We start from the raw sequence: 14,369 nt of genomic DNA, 5'->3' as shown, positions 1-14,369 counted from the left end.
GTACACTAACTCCCCTCCCTCTATTTCCATCACAATAGGCACTTCCCTCCACGCCTCCTCCGCACCCTAGATTTCTCTCTCTCTCTACACACACACACACACACACACACACACACACACACATGCCAGACCTACGTTACCTTGCCTTGCCTTCCTTCACCTCTCCGTTTCTCTCCCTCCCCACTCCTTCCTCCTTCCTCCACTTCTCCCTCCCTCCCTCCACTACCCATGCCCACAATTCCGCTTCCTCCCAACGTATAACTACCTACCTGCCTTCCTACCTACCTATACCATCTACCTACCCATACCTACCTACCCAGACACCTGTCAACTTTTTTTTCTTTTTTTCTTTTTCTTTCATTCAATTCATTTCCGAGTTCATTGAGATTATCACGTCCCACTATTTATTTTCATTGTTTTTTCCGCTTATTTTTTTTTTTTTTGTTCTATTGATTCGATTCCGCAAGACAGACTCACAAAAAAAGAAAATGAGAAGATTGTGCTTTCGGAAATTCTCTCTCTCTCTCTCTCTCTCTCTCTCTCTCTCTCTCTCTCTCTCTCTCTCTCTCTCTCTCTCGTCACTGCACAAAAGGGAGGAAGTAAGCGAGAGTTCAGAAGAATGGAGATGAGGGAGGGACAGACAAAGAAAGAAAGCAAGGAGGGAGAAGAGAAAGAGGAGAGGAGGAGGAAGAGGAGAAGGGAGAGAAAAAAAGGAGGGAGCAATGTGGAAAGGTCGGTGGGTGGTAGAGAAGGAATGGCCCACGCGAAGGGAAGGAAGGAGAGGAGGGAAGGAGGGAAAAAGAAGATAAAAAGAAGAGGAGGAGGAGGAGGAAAAGGGAAGGGAGAGAAGGAAGAGAAAGAAGAAGAGAGCAATGTGGTAAAGTTGGTGGGTGGTGGAGAAGGAATGGCCCACGCGAAGGGAAGGAAGGAAGGGAGGGAGGAAAGGAAGGAGAGGGAGGGAAGGAGAGGAGGGAGGGAGGGCAAGGTCACACAAGGACAGGTAAGAGGCCATCCTACCCTCCTTCCCTCCCTCCTTCCCTCCTTCAAGTATGCGGCTGCCTGAAGAGGAGGAGGAGGAGGAGGAGGAGGAGGAGAAAGAAGAAGAGGAGGAGGAGGAGGAAGAGGAGGAGGAGGAGGAGCAATGGACTCTTGTGCTACGCTTGGGTGCTCATTGGTTGGTTTGAGAGAGAGAGAGAGAGAGAGAGAGAGAGAGAGAGAGAGAGAGAGAGAGAGAGAGAGAGAGAGAGAGAGAGAGAGAGAGAGAGAGAGAGAGAGAGAGAGAGAGAGAGAGAGAGAGAGAGAGAGAGAGAGAGAGAGAGAGAGAGAGAGAGAGAGAGACAGAGCGAGAGAGAGAGAGAGAGAGAGAGAGAGAGAGAGAGAGAGAGAGAGAGAGAGAGAGAGAGAGAGAGAGAGAGAGAGAGAGAGAGAGAGAGAGAGAGAGAGAGAGTACCACCACCATCATCACCACCACCACCACTACCACCACCACCACCACCACAACCATCACCACCACTACCATCACCATCGCCACCACAACCACGTGTACTCAACCTTCATCCATCACCCAAACAATTATTTCCCTCACCACCACCACCACCACCACCATCACCACCACCACCAAAGCCACGTCACCTCGCCCAAACAAACAGACGAGTGGGCGCCCAAAGACAAACACGCCGAGACACAAACACCGACGAACAGAGAAAAAAAAGGTGTTTATCGTCCGGAGTTTAAAAAAAGGGGAGAAAGAAAGAGGAAGGAGAAGAGGGACTTGTGAGAGGATGATGGAGGAAAGGAGGGAGAGAGGGAGGGAGGGAGGAAAAGAGGAGATTTAATGAGAGAGAGAGAGAGAGAGAGAGAGAGAGAGAGAGAGAGAGAGAGAGAGAGAGAGAGAGAGAGAGAGAGAGAGAGAGAGAGAGAGAGAGAGAGAGAGAGAGAGAGAGAGAGAGAGAAATTAATATACTGAGAAAGTGAAAAATGAAGATGAATTAACTGAAGCGAATGAATAAAGAAAGAGAGAGGAAGTGAGATTAATGAGGTGAGATAAAGAAAAAAAATTAGATAAGTTAACCGTAACGAATGACTAGAGAGAGAGAGAGAGAGAGAGAGAGAGAGAGAGAGAGAGAGAGAGAGAGAGAGAGAGAGAGAGAGAGAGAGAGAGAGAGAGAGAGAGAGAGATTAATAAAGGGAGATAGAGAATTGATAAAGAGTAGAATCAATACAGAATGAATAATTACAATACACGAATTAAGAATATATAAATAATATATTAAAATAATGCATGAATAAAGCATAATAAGGAAATAAATAATAATGAGGAGATAAATAATAAAGCGAGATAGAGAAAAAATTAAGATAAAGTGACTGAAGCGAATGAATTATATAAATTGCAAAAAAGAATATGAAAAATAAAAGGTTTAAAAAAGGAGCAGTCTTAAGGGAGCATGAGGGGCGGGGCGGCGTGATAGATGATGACAGGTGGACTCATTAGCACCTGTAAAAAGACCAAAGAAAAACACGAAGGTAAAAGTACAGAGAGAGAGAGAGAGAGAGAGAGAGAGAGAGAGAGAGAGAGAGAGAGAGAGAGAGAGAGAGAGAGAGAGAGAGAGAGAGAGAGAGAGAGAGAGAGAGAGAGAGAGAGAGAGAGAGAGAGAGAGAGAGAGAGAGAGAGAGAGAGAGAGAGAGAGAACTTCCGTAGGCTATAGTATATTTGTTTTTCCTACCCCGCACAGCAACACAAAAAAATATATATATACAGAAAACACAAAAAATCCGAGAAACAAAACAAAAAGATAAGAAAAGGTAGAGAGAAAAAAACTCAGCCTAATAAGGAGATACATAATAATGAGATAAATAATAATAAAGATGAATATAATAAAGCGAGGTAGAGTAAAATTAAGATAAAGTGGCTGAAGCGAATGAAATAAATCTAAAAAAAACTAAATATGAAAAAGAAAAGGTTTATATATTAATTTTTTCCAGTCCGGAACAAAAGAACTAAAAAGAAGAAGAAACCTCATAAAAACAAACAGAAAAGACAAAAAAAAACAAAAAACAGGTAAACGATAACAGTAAAAAAAAAAACAGGTGAGGAAAACAAAAAAACAAAAAGGTAAAAGCAGAGAGAGAGAGAGAGAGAGAGAGAGAGAGAGAGAGAGAGAGAGAGAGAGAGAGAGAGAGAGAGAGAGAGAGAGAGAGAGAGAGAGAGAGAGAGAGAGAGAAAAAAAAAATAACCTCCGTACGCTATAGTATATTTTTTTTCCTACCCCGAACACTAAAAAAAAAAAAACATAATAAAAAACTAAATATCAGGTATGTGGTAACAAGAAAGAGACGAGAGAAAAACAAAAGAGTAACAGTGTGGGGAGAGAGAGAGAGAGAGAGAGAGAGAGAGAGTTTACTTCCGCCCTCAATTCCTGTCTCTGCGAGTTGAGAAAAGGGGGGGGGGAGGAAGAGGAGGGGAGGGGAGGGGAGGCAGATCCGGTGGGGAAGGGAGAGAAGTGATGGGTGATCAGTCCACCACCACCACTACCACCAAACCAACCACCACCACCACCACCACCTCCATCCCAGTTGCTAAATTAAATTGTTAGTTATAGGGTTGTTTATTTATTTATTTATTTATTATGTTATTTTATTTTGTTTATTTTGTTTTGTTTTTGGTGTTGTCTTGTTTTGTTTTGTTTACTTTATTTTTTTTTCTTCTTCTCCTTTCCTTTTCTTTTCTCAGGATGTTTTCTTTTCTTTTCTTTTCTTTTCTTTTCTCTGGATGTTTTCTTTTCTTTTCTTTTCTCAGGATATTTTTTTCCTTTACTTTTCTTTTCTTTTCTCTGGATGTTTTCTTTTCTTTTCCTTCTTTTTCTTTTCTCTTGATGTTTTCTTTTCTTTTCCTTCTTTTGGTGTTGCTGGGTGTGGATGAGCCTCCTTCTCCCCAGAAGAGACTCACCCGTCACCCATCCTGCGGCCCCAGGGGCCGAAAGCTGGATGACTTTTTATTTCTTTGCTAGATGTAGTTTCATTTTCTTTTCTCGATGTTTTGATTTTTCTTTCTTCTTCCTTTCTTGATGGTCTGGGTTAGCCTCCTTCTCCCCAGAGAAGACTCACCCGTCACCCACCCTCTGGCCCCAGGGGCCGAAAGTAGGATGACTTTATTAATTTTCTTGATGTAATTTCAGTTTCCTTTCTCGATAATTTAATTTCCTTTTTCTATTTCTTCTGGACGGTCTGGGTTAGCCTCCTTCTCCCCAGAGGAGATTCACCCGTCACCCGCCCTGCGGCCCCAGGGGCCGAAGTGATGTAATTTCAGTTTTTTTCTCGAATAATTTAATTTTTTTTTTTTTTCTCTTCTGGTTCTGGTCTGGTTTCTGGTCCTCCTCCCATTGGACGTACACCTCACCCAGGCCCAGGGCCAGAAAAGAAAGCTTTTCCTTTATTTTTTTTCTTTTCTTGATATTACTCATCATCCTTTCTGGTGTTCCTGGTCTGAACGAGCCGCTTTCCTCCCAGAAGAGACTCGCCCATAATTTTGTGATGTTGGTTTGGGCCGAAAGGTGGATGATTTTTTCTCTTTTCCTTTTCTTAATATTACTATCATCCTTTCTGGTGTTCCTGGTCTGAACGAGCCGCTTTCCTCCCAGAAGAGACTCGCCCATAATTTTGTGATGTTGGTTTGGGCCGAAAGGTGGATGAGTTTTTCTATTTTCCTTTTCCTTTTGATGTTCCTTCTCTGCGTTATCCTTTTTTTCTGATGTTCCTTCTCTGCATTTTCCTTTTTCTGGTGTTCCTTTCTATGCTTTCCTTCTCTTGGTGTTTCCGTATCGACTTTTCCTGGTTTTGTATGTTGGAACGCGTGAGTCTCCTTCTCCCCAGAAAAGACCCGCCATACCAACATACAAGACGCTTTAAACAAAGCAAAACAAGACAACTTTTTTTGGTATTTTTGGATTTTTTTTATTTTTTTGTGTTTTTTCGTTTTTTATCGGTGATTTCATGACACTTGCCTTGCTTAGGGGAATTGTGCCTCCCTAAGCGTCCAAACTTCACTGAATCGTGTCATGAACGTGTCGTCTGGCTAGTAAGAGGTCAGGAACTGTCTTGCTGCCACTTCACGCCCCCCCAACCCCGGACCCTCGGGATCTCCGACACGGAGGTGGACGCTCCGGGGGAGCCGAGGCGCCCTGCCGGAACCCTGAGCCCTGCGACGCTCGCCAGGAAGGCCTTGGGCCCCCTGACGCTCCCCAGCCCCGCGAAGCGAGGAGGGTGGATAGCAAGATGAACCTCTTAAAATTCCAGACGGGATGAATATCAAATCAATCGAAAATACTGTGAAAGCGCCTGAAACCGTTTTTGTTGGGGGTCAAGGATGGCAGGACGTAGGCCGAAGGAAGGTGACAAAGGGAAGGAAGGAGGGAAGGTGACAGGACGAAGGAAGGAACGAGAGAGGGAAGGAAGGAAGGAAGGAAGGAAGGAGGGAAGAAGGGAAGGAATGAAAGTGGCTGGACGAAAGAAGGAAGGCAGTTAACAGGGCGAAGGAAGGAGACTGAGCCGCCAAGATTCTGTCCGGTATTGGCGCGAATGGCGAGTCCCCGAAGTGACTGACTTGCCCGCGGCGACTATATAGTTTTGCTGCCTCGGCTTGTTCCGTCACTTTACTTCCCTGATTTGCTCACCACGGCCACTTATGTTTTGTGTTCTTTTACCTCCCTGATGTACTGGACATAGAATTTTACTAGTTGCGGAGTGAAACCACCACCACCACCACCACCACCACCACTACTACTACTACTACTATCACCACCACCACCACTACTACTACTACTACTACTACTACTATCACCAACAACAACACCAACAACAAGAACGACAAGAAGAACAAGAAGAACAAGAAGAAGAAAAAGAGGAAGAACAACAACGACAACCCTTCCACCCCTACCACTACCACCACCACTCCTATACCACCACCACCACTACCACCACCTCCTACCAGCACGCATTCACACAAAAGCCTCCTCCATCGCCTCCCCCTCTCCACTGCCGCCTCGATATTAGCAAACGTAAGTTGTTAAGTCAATAGTGCGCATCATTGCAGACTGCTTGCCCGCGCCCTATATCCAGGCTTCAACAGAGGCTTCCTGACGCTCCCCGGACCAGGCTAAACGTTGGCTGTTTGCTGGGCAGGGAGGGAGAGGGAGAGGGAGAGGGAGAGAAGGAAGGGAGAGGACACAGAGAGAGAGAATCGAGAGTGTTAGGAGAGAGAGGAAAGAGAGAATGGAGGGAAAAAGAGAGATTGAGAGTGAAAGCAAGGAGATAGATAGAAATTGATAGAGAGAGAGAGAGAGAGAGAGAGAGAGAGAGAGAGAGAGAGAGAGAGAGAGAGAGAGAGAGAGAGAAAGGAAGGGAGGGAACACAGAGAGAATCGAGAATGTTAGGAGCGTAAGGAACAGAAGCGCCGAAGTCTTCCTCAAAACATATTTAGCATTAGTTAGACCTCATCTTGATTATGCGGTTCAGTTCTGGTCACCTTACTATAGAATGGATATCAAAATGATAGAATCGGTGCAGAGGAGGATGACTAAAACGATTCAAGGGTTACAAAACTTGCCATGCGAGGAAAGACTCAAACAGTTAAACTTGCATTCTCTAGAAAGGCGAAGGGTGCGTGGAGACATGATCGAGGTTTATAAATGGATGAAGGGCTTTAATAAGGGGGATATTCATAAGGTTCTGTCGGTAAGAGAACCCGGTAGGACACGGAGTAATGGGATTAAACTGGATAAATTCAGATTCAACAGGGACGTAGGCAAAAATTGGTTTACTAACAGAGTGGTAGATGAGTGGAACAGGCTGAGCAGTCATGTGGTGAGTGCCAATATGTTCTCCTCTTTCTCCACCCCTCTCCCTCTCCTTTCTTCCCCATCCTCTCCCTTCCTTCTCTACCCAATCACCTTCCTTCTCCTCTTCCTCCCTTTCCTTACCCTCGCTCTACCCTTCCTTCCCCACCCTCTACCCTTCCTTCCCCACCAGCCTCCTCCCCTTCCTTCCCCGACCCTCCCCCTTCCCTTCCTGCCCCTAACCCCTTCCCCTCCATTCCCCAGCTTCCCCATAAAACGTTCTTCGGGGCATGGCTGAAGGCGAGTGTGAGTGACGTTTTGTCTCTCTTTTTGCGATGTTTCAGTGTTTCAAGTCATGTCTGGTAATTTGAGGTTTGAGTTTCCTTCGTCCGGGAACTGGGCTAATGGAGTAAATGAGACAAGAAAGAGAAGGAGGAGGAGGAGGAGGAGGAGGAGGAGGAGCATAGTGGGAGGGAGGGAGATGAAGGTTGATGACACAAAGGGAAGAGAAAAGATGGATGACATGGGAAAGACGAGGAGGAGGAAGAAAAGGAAGAAGAAGAGGAGGAGAAAAAGGAGGTGGGGAGAAGGAAGGAAGAAAAGGAGGAGGAAGAGGGAAAAAAAGCATGTCAAGTAGCCTGTGGGGGGATTGAGTGTTGCGAGAGAGAGAGAGAGAGAGAGAGAGAGAGAGAGAGAGAGAGAGAGAGAGAGAGAGAGAGAGAGAGAGAGAGAGAGCAGGTAAAAAGTACTAATAACAGCAAGTTAATGGACCGCCTCCTCGACTACTTTCATCACGGGGCGCTCTTGTTGTTGTTGTTGTTGTTGTTGTGGGTGGTGGTGGTGGTGGTGGTGGTGTCCTCATTTCTGTTATTGTTTTTATTATTGTTGTTGTTGTTGTTAATATTGTTGATGATAGTAATAACAATAGTAGTAGTAGTAGTAGTAGTAGTAGTAGTAGTAGTAGTAGTAGTAGTAGTAGTAGTAGTAGTAGTAGTAGTAGTAGTAGTAGTAGTAGTAGTAGTAGTAGTAGTAGTGGTGGTAGTAGTAGTAGTAGTAGTGGTAGTAGTAGTAGTAGTAGTAGTAGTAGTAGTAGTAGTAGTAGTAGTAGTAGTAGTAGTAGTAGTAGTAGTAGTAGTAGTAGTAGTAGTAGTAGTAGTAGTAAAAGTAGCAGCAGCAGTAGTAATGGTGGTGGTAGTAGTAGTAATAGTAGTACTAGTAGTAGTAGTAGTAGTAGTAGTAGTAGTAGTAGTAGTAGTAGTAGTAATAGTAGTAGTAGTAGTAGTAATAGTAGTAGTAGTAATAGTAGTAGTAGCAATGGTAGCAGTAATAATAATACTTGCAGTAGTCGTAGTAGTATTTATTGCTATCGTTGTTCTTGTTAGTAATGTTGCTGTCGCCGCTATCTTGGTTGCTACGTGCGCCTCATCCCAATGCCGCAGCGACCCGGGCATTTCAACGACTGCTATTTGCTCTCTTTATCGCTAAGGTGGTTATTAAGATCGCTATGTAAACTACTTAAGTGTCTCTAGGAATGGGGAGGGGGGAGAGGCCTGAGGGGGATAAAACGGTCGGGGAAGGTGGGGAAAGGAGCTGGAATGATGGGATGAGTAATAGGTTGGAGGGCTGCGTTAGGGTGCTGTGATGGGCGTAAAGAAGGGCTGGAAGAGAAATAAGGTATAAGGAAGGGAGTTATTACACTGTAGGCTGCATGGAGGCTTGTAAAGGGTGAAGAAGGAGGTTAAAGGCTGCGAAGGGGAAGGAAAAATGTTGTGAGGGGCTTAAAGAAGGGCTGGGAGGGAAATAAAGTCTTAGGAAGGGACATAAAAGGGAGTTATTACACTGTAGGCTGCATGGAGTCTTGTAGAGGGTGAAGAAGGGAGGTTAAAGGCTGCGAAGGGGAAGGAAAAATGTTGTGAGGGGCTTAAAGAAGGGCTGGAAGGGAAATAAAGTCATAGGAAGGGACATAAACGGGAGTTATAGGCTGTAAGGAGGATTAAAGGGGGTATAGAAAAGAGGAAAAGGGTTGAAAGGAAGGGAAAAGAGGGATTGGATGCTAGAGAAGGACTAGAGTTAAAGGATGAGGAAGGGACACGAGGGAAGTTGAGGACAGTGTGTAGGCTTAGAGGGGGCTAGAGGAGAGATTAATGGCTGCAAAGGGGAAAAGAAAAGAATGTGAGGGGATTAGAGAAGGACTGGATGGGAGTTGAAGGCTAGGAAAAGGATATGATGGAAGTTGAGGGTTGTGTGAATGCTTGTTAAAGGGGCTAGAAGCGAAGTTAAGAGCTTCGAAGGGGAAAATAAAAGACTGTAAGGGGATTAGAGAACTGGATGGGAGTTGAAGGCTAGGAAAAGGATATAATGGGAGTTGAGGGTTGTGTGAAGGCTTGTTAAGGGGCTAGAAGAGACGTTAAGAATTCGCAGGAGAACAGAAAAGGTTGTGAGTAGCTTAAAAGGGGTTGAAGGCAGGGGGAAGGGGCCTAGAGGAGAGTTGAGGCTGCTTAGAGGGTTAAAAGGGGTTAGAAGAGGGATTTAAAGAAGAGGAAGGGGAAAAAGAAAGGTTGGAGACTGGGGATTGCAAAGGCCTTATCAGATCAACATCCTGCATCCTGTTCATTAGAGTGTGGATGCTGAGTTTTTTTTTGTGAGGGGGAACTTAAAGAAAAAAATAATTACTGGTAAACTATTGTGGGTGGATAATGTGTGTGTGTGTGTGTGTGTGTGTGTGTGTGTGTGTGTGTGTGTGTGTGTGTGTGTGTGTGTGTGTGTGTGTGTGTGTGTGTGTGTGTGTGTGTGTGTGTGTGTGGGGGTGCAACAAAAACATGAAGCCAAAATCAAATAATCACTCCTTAAGCCATTAAAAAAAAAAAGAGGAGGAGGAGGAGGAGGAGGAGGACATAAAAAAAAAGAAGAGGAGGAGAAGCAGGAGGAAGAGAAAGGCCAAAAAAAAAAAAAAAAAAAGAACAAGCCGTGAAGGAATGGGGTGGTGAAAAGTGTCTATTAAAAGAGAGAGAGAGAGAGAGAGAGAGAGAGAGAGAGAGAGAGAGAGAGAGAGAGAGAGAGAGAGAGAGAGAGAGAGAGAGAGAGAGAGAGAGAGAGAGAGAGAGAGAGAGAGAGAGAGAGAGAGAGAGAGAGAGAGAGAGAGAGAGAGAGAGAGAGAGAGAGAGAGTGGGAGGAGGAGGAGGAAAAAGAGGTGGAGGAGGAGGAGGAGGAGGAGGAGGAGAGAACGACGAGCCTATAAGAGCAATGGAATCTGACCCCACGAGATAACTTTAGCGATAATACCGAGGCGCAAAAACAAGAGGAGGAGGAGGAGGAGGAGGAGGAGGAAGAAGAAGAGTCTGGGTGCTCCAATAATAACAAAGTGAGATAACATGCACAACATACTCGAGTGAGCAGATTAATTAATAAATAACATGAAGTCCTGATTGTACGAAGGCTTCTGTGATGAGTGCGTCTGTCTGTATACGTGCTGGGGCTGGTGTAGATGTGTGGGGCGAGGAGGAGGAGGAAGAGGAGGAAGAGATGTATTTTTAGTGGCAGGAAATGTGGTGTGGGTAGTGGTGGTAGTGGTGGTAGTAGTAGTAGTAGTAGTAGTAGTAGTAGTAGTAGTAGTAGTAGTAGTAAAAGTAGTACAAATGTTACTTTACCTGGGTTTCGTCTCTTCCACTCTCTCCCTCTCACCTACAGATTCAAGCATCACATACCTGCAAGAAAAAGAAAATAAATAAATAAATAAATAAATAATAATAATAATAATAATAATAATAATAATAATAATAATAATAATAATAATAATAATAATAATAATAATAATAATAATAATGGTAATAATAGATAGAGGAACATAAGTGATGACATTCTTTTATATCTTGCTTCTACAAAAAAAAAAATTAACTTATAGGATAACTTAAAGAAAAACAAAAGAAAACACAACCAAAGCATTATTTTTTTGTTTTTTTTTTCAACCTCAATTACCATCACCACCACCACCACAACCCAAACTACCGATCACCACCACTACTACCACCACCACCAAAACAACCACACCACCATCACCACCACCACCGCCACCACAACCACCACCACTAAAACAACTACACCACCACCCTCCCCACCTCTACCACAGCCACATTCCTCCCCATCAATTCTCCCCAGTTCAACGATGCTATAAATTACCCAAATACATGACCCATTCCGCTCCCCCTTCCCCCCTCCTCCCCCTCACGACTCTCCCCCATTCCTTTCCTTCCCCCTTCCTCGCCCTTACCTACATTATCGCCCCTTCCCCTCTCCTCCCCCACCCTCATCCCCATCACACCTCCCCCTTTTCCTTCCCTTCCCCCTTCCTCTCCCTTACCAACACTAACACCCCTTCCCCTCCTCTTCCCCCTCTTTCTTCCATATCACGACTCCCCCTTCCTTTCCTTCCCCCTTCTTCTCCCTTACCTACATTTGCATCCCCTCCCCTCCCTCATTCCATTCCCTTCCCCTCTTACCTACATTTGCACCCCTTCCCCTACCCTCTCCTCCCCTCCCTTACCCCCATCACACCCTCCCCCATTCCTTTCCTTCCCTCTTCTCTCTCTTACCTACATTTGCACCCGCTTCCCTCCCCTCTCCCCATTCCTTTCCTTCCCCTCCGTACTCTTACCAGCCTTTACACCCCTTTCCTCTCTCTCGCTCTCTCTCTCGCCACCATCACCCCCTCTTTCTTCCTCCCCATTTCTCTCTTCAAGCCCCTTCCTAACTTTCCTCCTCCCCAAACTCTCTCCCTTCCATTCCCCCTTCCCCCCCCTCTCTCCCTATACCTTTCCTTCCTCCCTTCCTCCCGGCTTCCCGTTCTCTTCACACCCCCTCACGACGCTCCTACCTCCCCTCCCCTCCCCTCCTTCCCTTCCCCCCCTTCGCCTACCTGACCTTCACCGTGTTAACCTTTATTGTTATGACCCTCACCTTGCTGGAGGGGGGGGAGGGGGGGCATAGGGGGAGAGGGAGGGATGGGGAAGGGGGAGAAGAAAGTTGAAAGGAATGAAGTTTAAGGGAGGGAAGCGTTTGCAGGGCGTAGGGAGATGGGAGACAGAGGGAGGGAGAAAGGGACTGTGATGGATAGAGGGGGAGATTAAGTAAGGGGGAAGCGGGAAGGGGGAATAGGGAGATACCGTAAGGAGGTTGAGACAAAGGAAAGGGAAGGAAGGGAAGGGAAGGGAAAGGGGTGGGGTAGGCGGAGAGCTGAAAGAGAGACAAGGGAAGAAGAGTTGCAGTCGAAGAAAAAGAAAGGGAAGGGAAGGGAAGAAAGGGATAAGCGGAAGGAAAATGGGAAAAAAAGAAAGAAGAGGTGGTTGTCAATGAAAAAAAGAGAAGCTAAAGGAGAGGTAAGGAAAGAAAAGATAAGAGAAATAGAAAAGGAAGGAAAGAGAATGGGTAAAGAAATAAGGTGGAAAATAGGTGTAGACATGGAGAAGAAAGGGAAGAGAAGGGTGGGAAGAGAAGGATGAAGAGGTAAGGTAGAAATAATGGAAGAAGAGATATAGAAAAGGAAGGAAAGAGAATGGGTAAAGAAGAAAGGTGGAGAACAGGTGTGGACATGGAAAAGAAAAAGAGAAGGGTAGGAAGAGAAGAATGAAGAGGTAAGATAGAAAAAAATGGAAGAAAAGGTGCAAACGTAGATAAGGAAGAGAAGAGAAGGGTAGGAACAGAAGGACGAAGAAGTAAATCAAATAAAAGAGAGGAAGATAGGAATTGGTGATAAAAAGGGATAGTATAGCTAGGAAGGGGTGAGTTAGAAAAGAGTGGAGGAAGACAAATTAAAAAGAAAGAGACAAGAGGAATTAATCACCGGAGAAAAAGTTAACGTCGAAAACAGAGGATAGAAATTATTAGAAACGAAATAGTGAAGAATGCAATACAAAATGATAAAGAAAATATAATAATAAAAGGTGGGGAAATAATACCGTAAAACCAAAATTACATAGAAGAAGAAGAAGAAGAAGAAGAAGAAGAAGAAGAAGAAGAAGAACAAGGAATGAGAAAAGACAGCAGGTTAAGTCAATAAAAGCCGAAGAATGTGACGGAGGAGGAGGAGGAGGAGGAGGAGGAGGAGGAGGAGGAGGAGGAGGAGGAGGAGGAGGAAAAGAAGAGGAGCGTGCTTGTGCTTTGACTATACCCTCGGGGAAGGTCCCGGGGAGGGAGAGAGAGAGAGAGAGAGAGAGAGAGAGAGCGGCACAGAGACCCAATCACAGGTCGTCCCACTAATGACCCAAAATTACCTGTCGATTTACTAATTACAGGGCGTACAGGTGATTATCTCTCTCTCTCTCTCTCTCTCTCTACAAAGGTATTTTCTCCGTTTAGTAGAATTCACCCAGCAGGTATAGAAAAGGTGTAGAGGTGGTGGTGGTGGTGGTGGTTGTGGTGATGGGAAAGTGATGGGGGTGATAGTAGCGGTAATGATATCGGTGGGAATAGTGTCGATGGAGAGGTGGTGGGATTTTGAGGTCAACAGTAGCAGTAGTAGTAGTAGTAGTAGTAGTAGTAGTAGTAGTAGTAGAAGAAGAAAAAGGAGAAAAAAAAGGAGAAAAAAAACAAGAACAAGAAGAACAAAAGAAAATATTAATGCATGATGAAAGTAGTAAAAATGAGTGGCTGAGTGGTTAGCGTGCTGGGCTCGCATTCACCACGCCATGGACAACGTCGGTTCGGATCCCCACGCTACCACCTAGGATTTTTCAGTCATCGCCGTGGCCTAAGACTACCCACATGCTGTCCAGATGACCACCCATCAACCCGGACTCTAGAAGAAACCGTCCAGTGTATCAAGAATGAGTTCCGAGGGGCAGCATGAGCCAAACATAACTGGCACCACTATAAAAAATTGCCTGCGCCATGACGGGCTTGGGCCGACCATCTGGCCCCTCAAGAAAGCCTACCGGCGCTATAGACGGGGATGTAAAAAAAAATATTGACGGAGGAAGTAAAGGGAGACAAAAAAATAAAGAAATACCAACCAATTACTTTACTCTTTGCCACCTATAAACTTCTCCCTAAAATAACAAACAGAACATAATAAGTGCAACAACATTAAACTCAAACCAGCTAAGAGAACAACCTGCCACTCGCCCTGAAGAGAAAGAAGAAAGGTATGCCATCAACGTATCCTGCCTGTCCTAACACACAGCTCAGATGCTTGGCGGCTTACAAATGATTTAAGTCCATAATTTTAAACGTCTCTGGCCTCCAGTACGACTATTTTCCAAAGCCACAGAGAAGACTAACTGGGTTTTCCTGAGTGTTTCTCCCGTTCAAGATGTAGAGGTCGTGTCAAACTATCACCAGCATCACAAAACAGTCCATGAGAAGCCCAGCAATTTCTACGAGAGGCTTTTCAAACAGGCGAACTGAGGAGAGGATACGTTTAAAAATACAGGCATTAGAGAGAAAGCTAAGAAGTCCGCAGAGAGAAATGGAGAAAAATATTGGATGTAGAGACTGTAGGCGCGCGACATAGATAGAAGTGCGCAGAGAAAAACAGACACAATATTG

This window comes from Eriocheir sinensis, chromosome 4 (genome assembly GCF_024679095.1).
Source record: "Eriocheir sinensis breed Jianghai 21 chromosome 4, ASM2467909v1, whole genome shotgun sequence".
NCBI classification, from domain to species: domain Eukaryota; kingdom Metazoa; phylum Arthropoda; class Malacostraca; order Decapoda; family Varunidae; genus Eriocheir; species Eriocheir sinensis.
The sequence above is the reverse complement of the archived record's forward strand: the minus strand, read 5'-3'. Positions refer to the sequence as shown.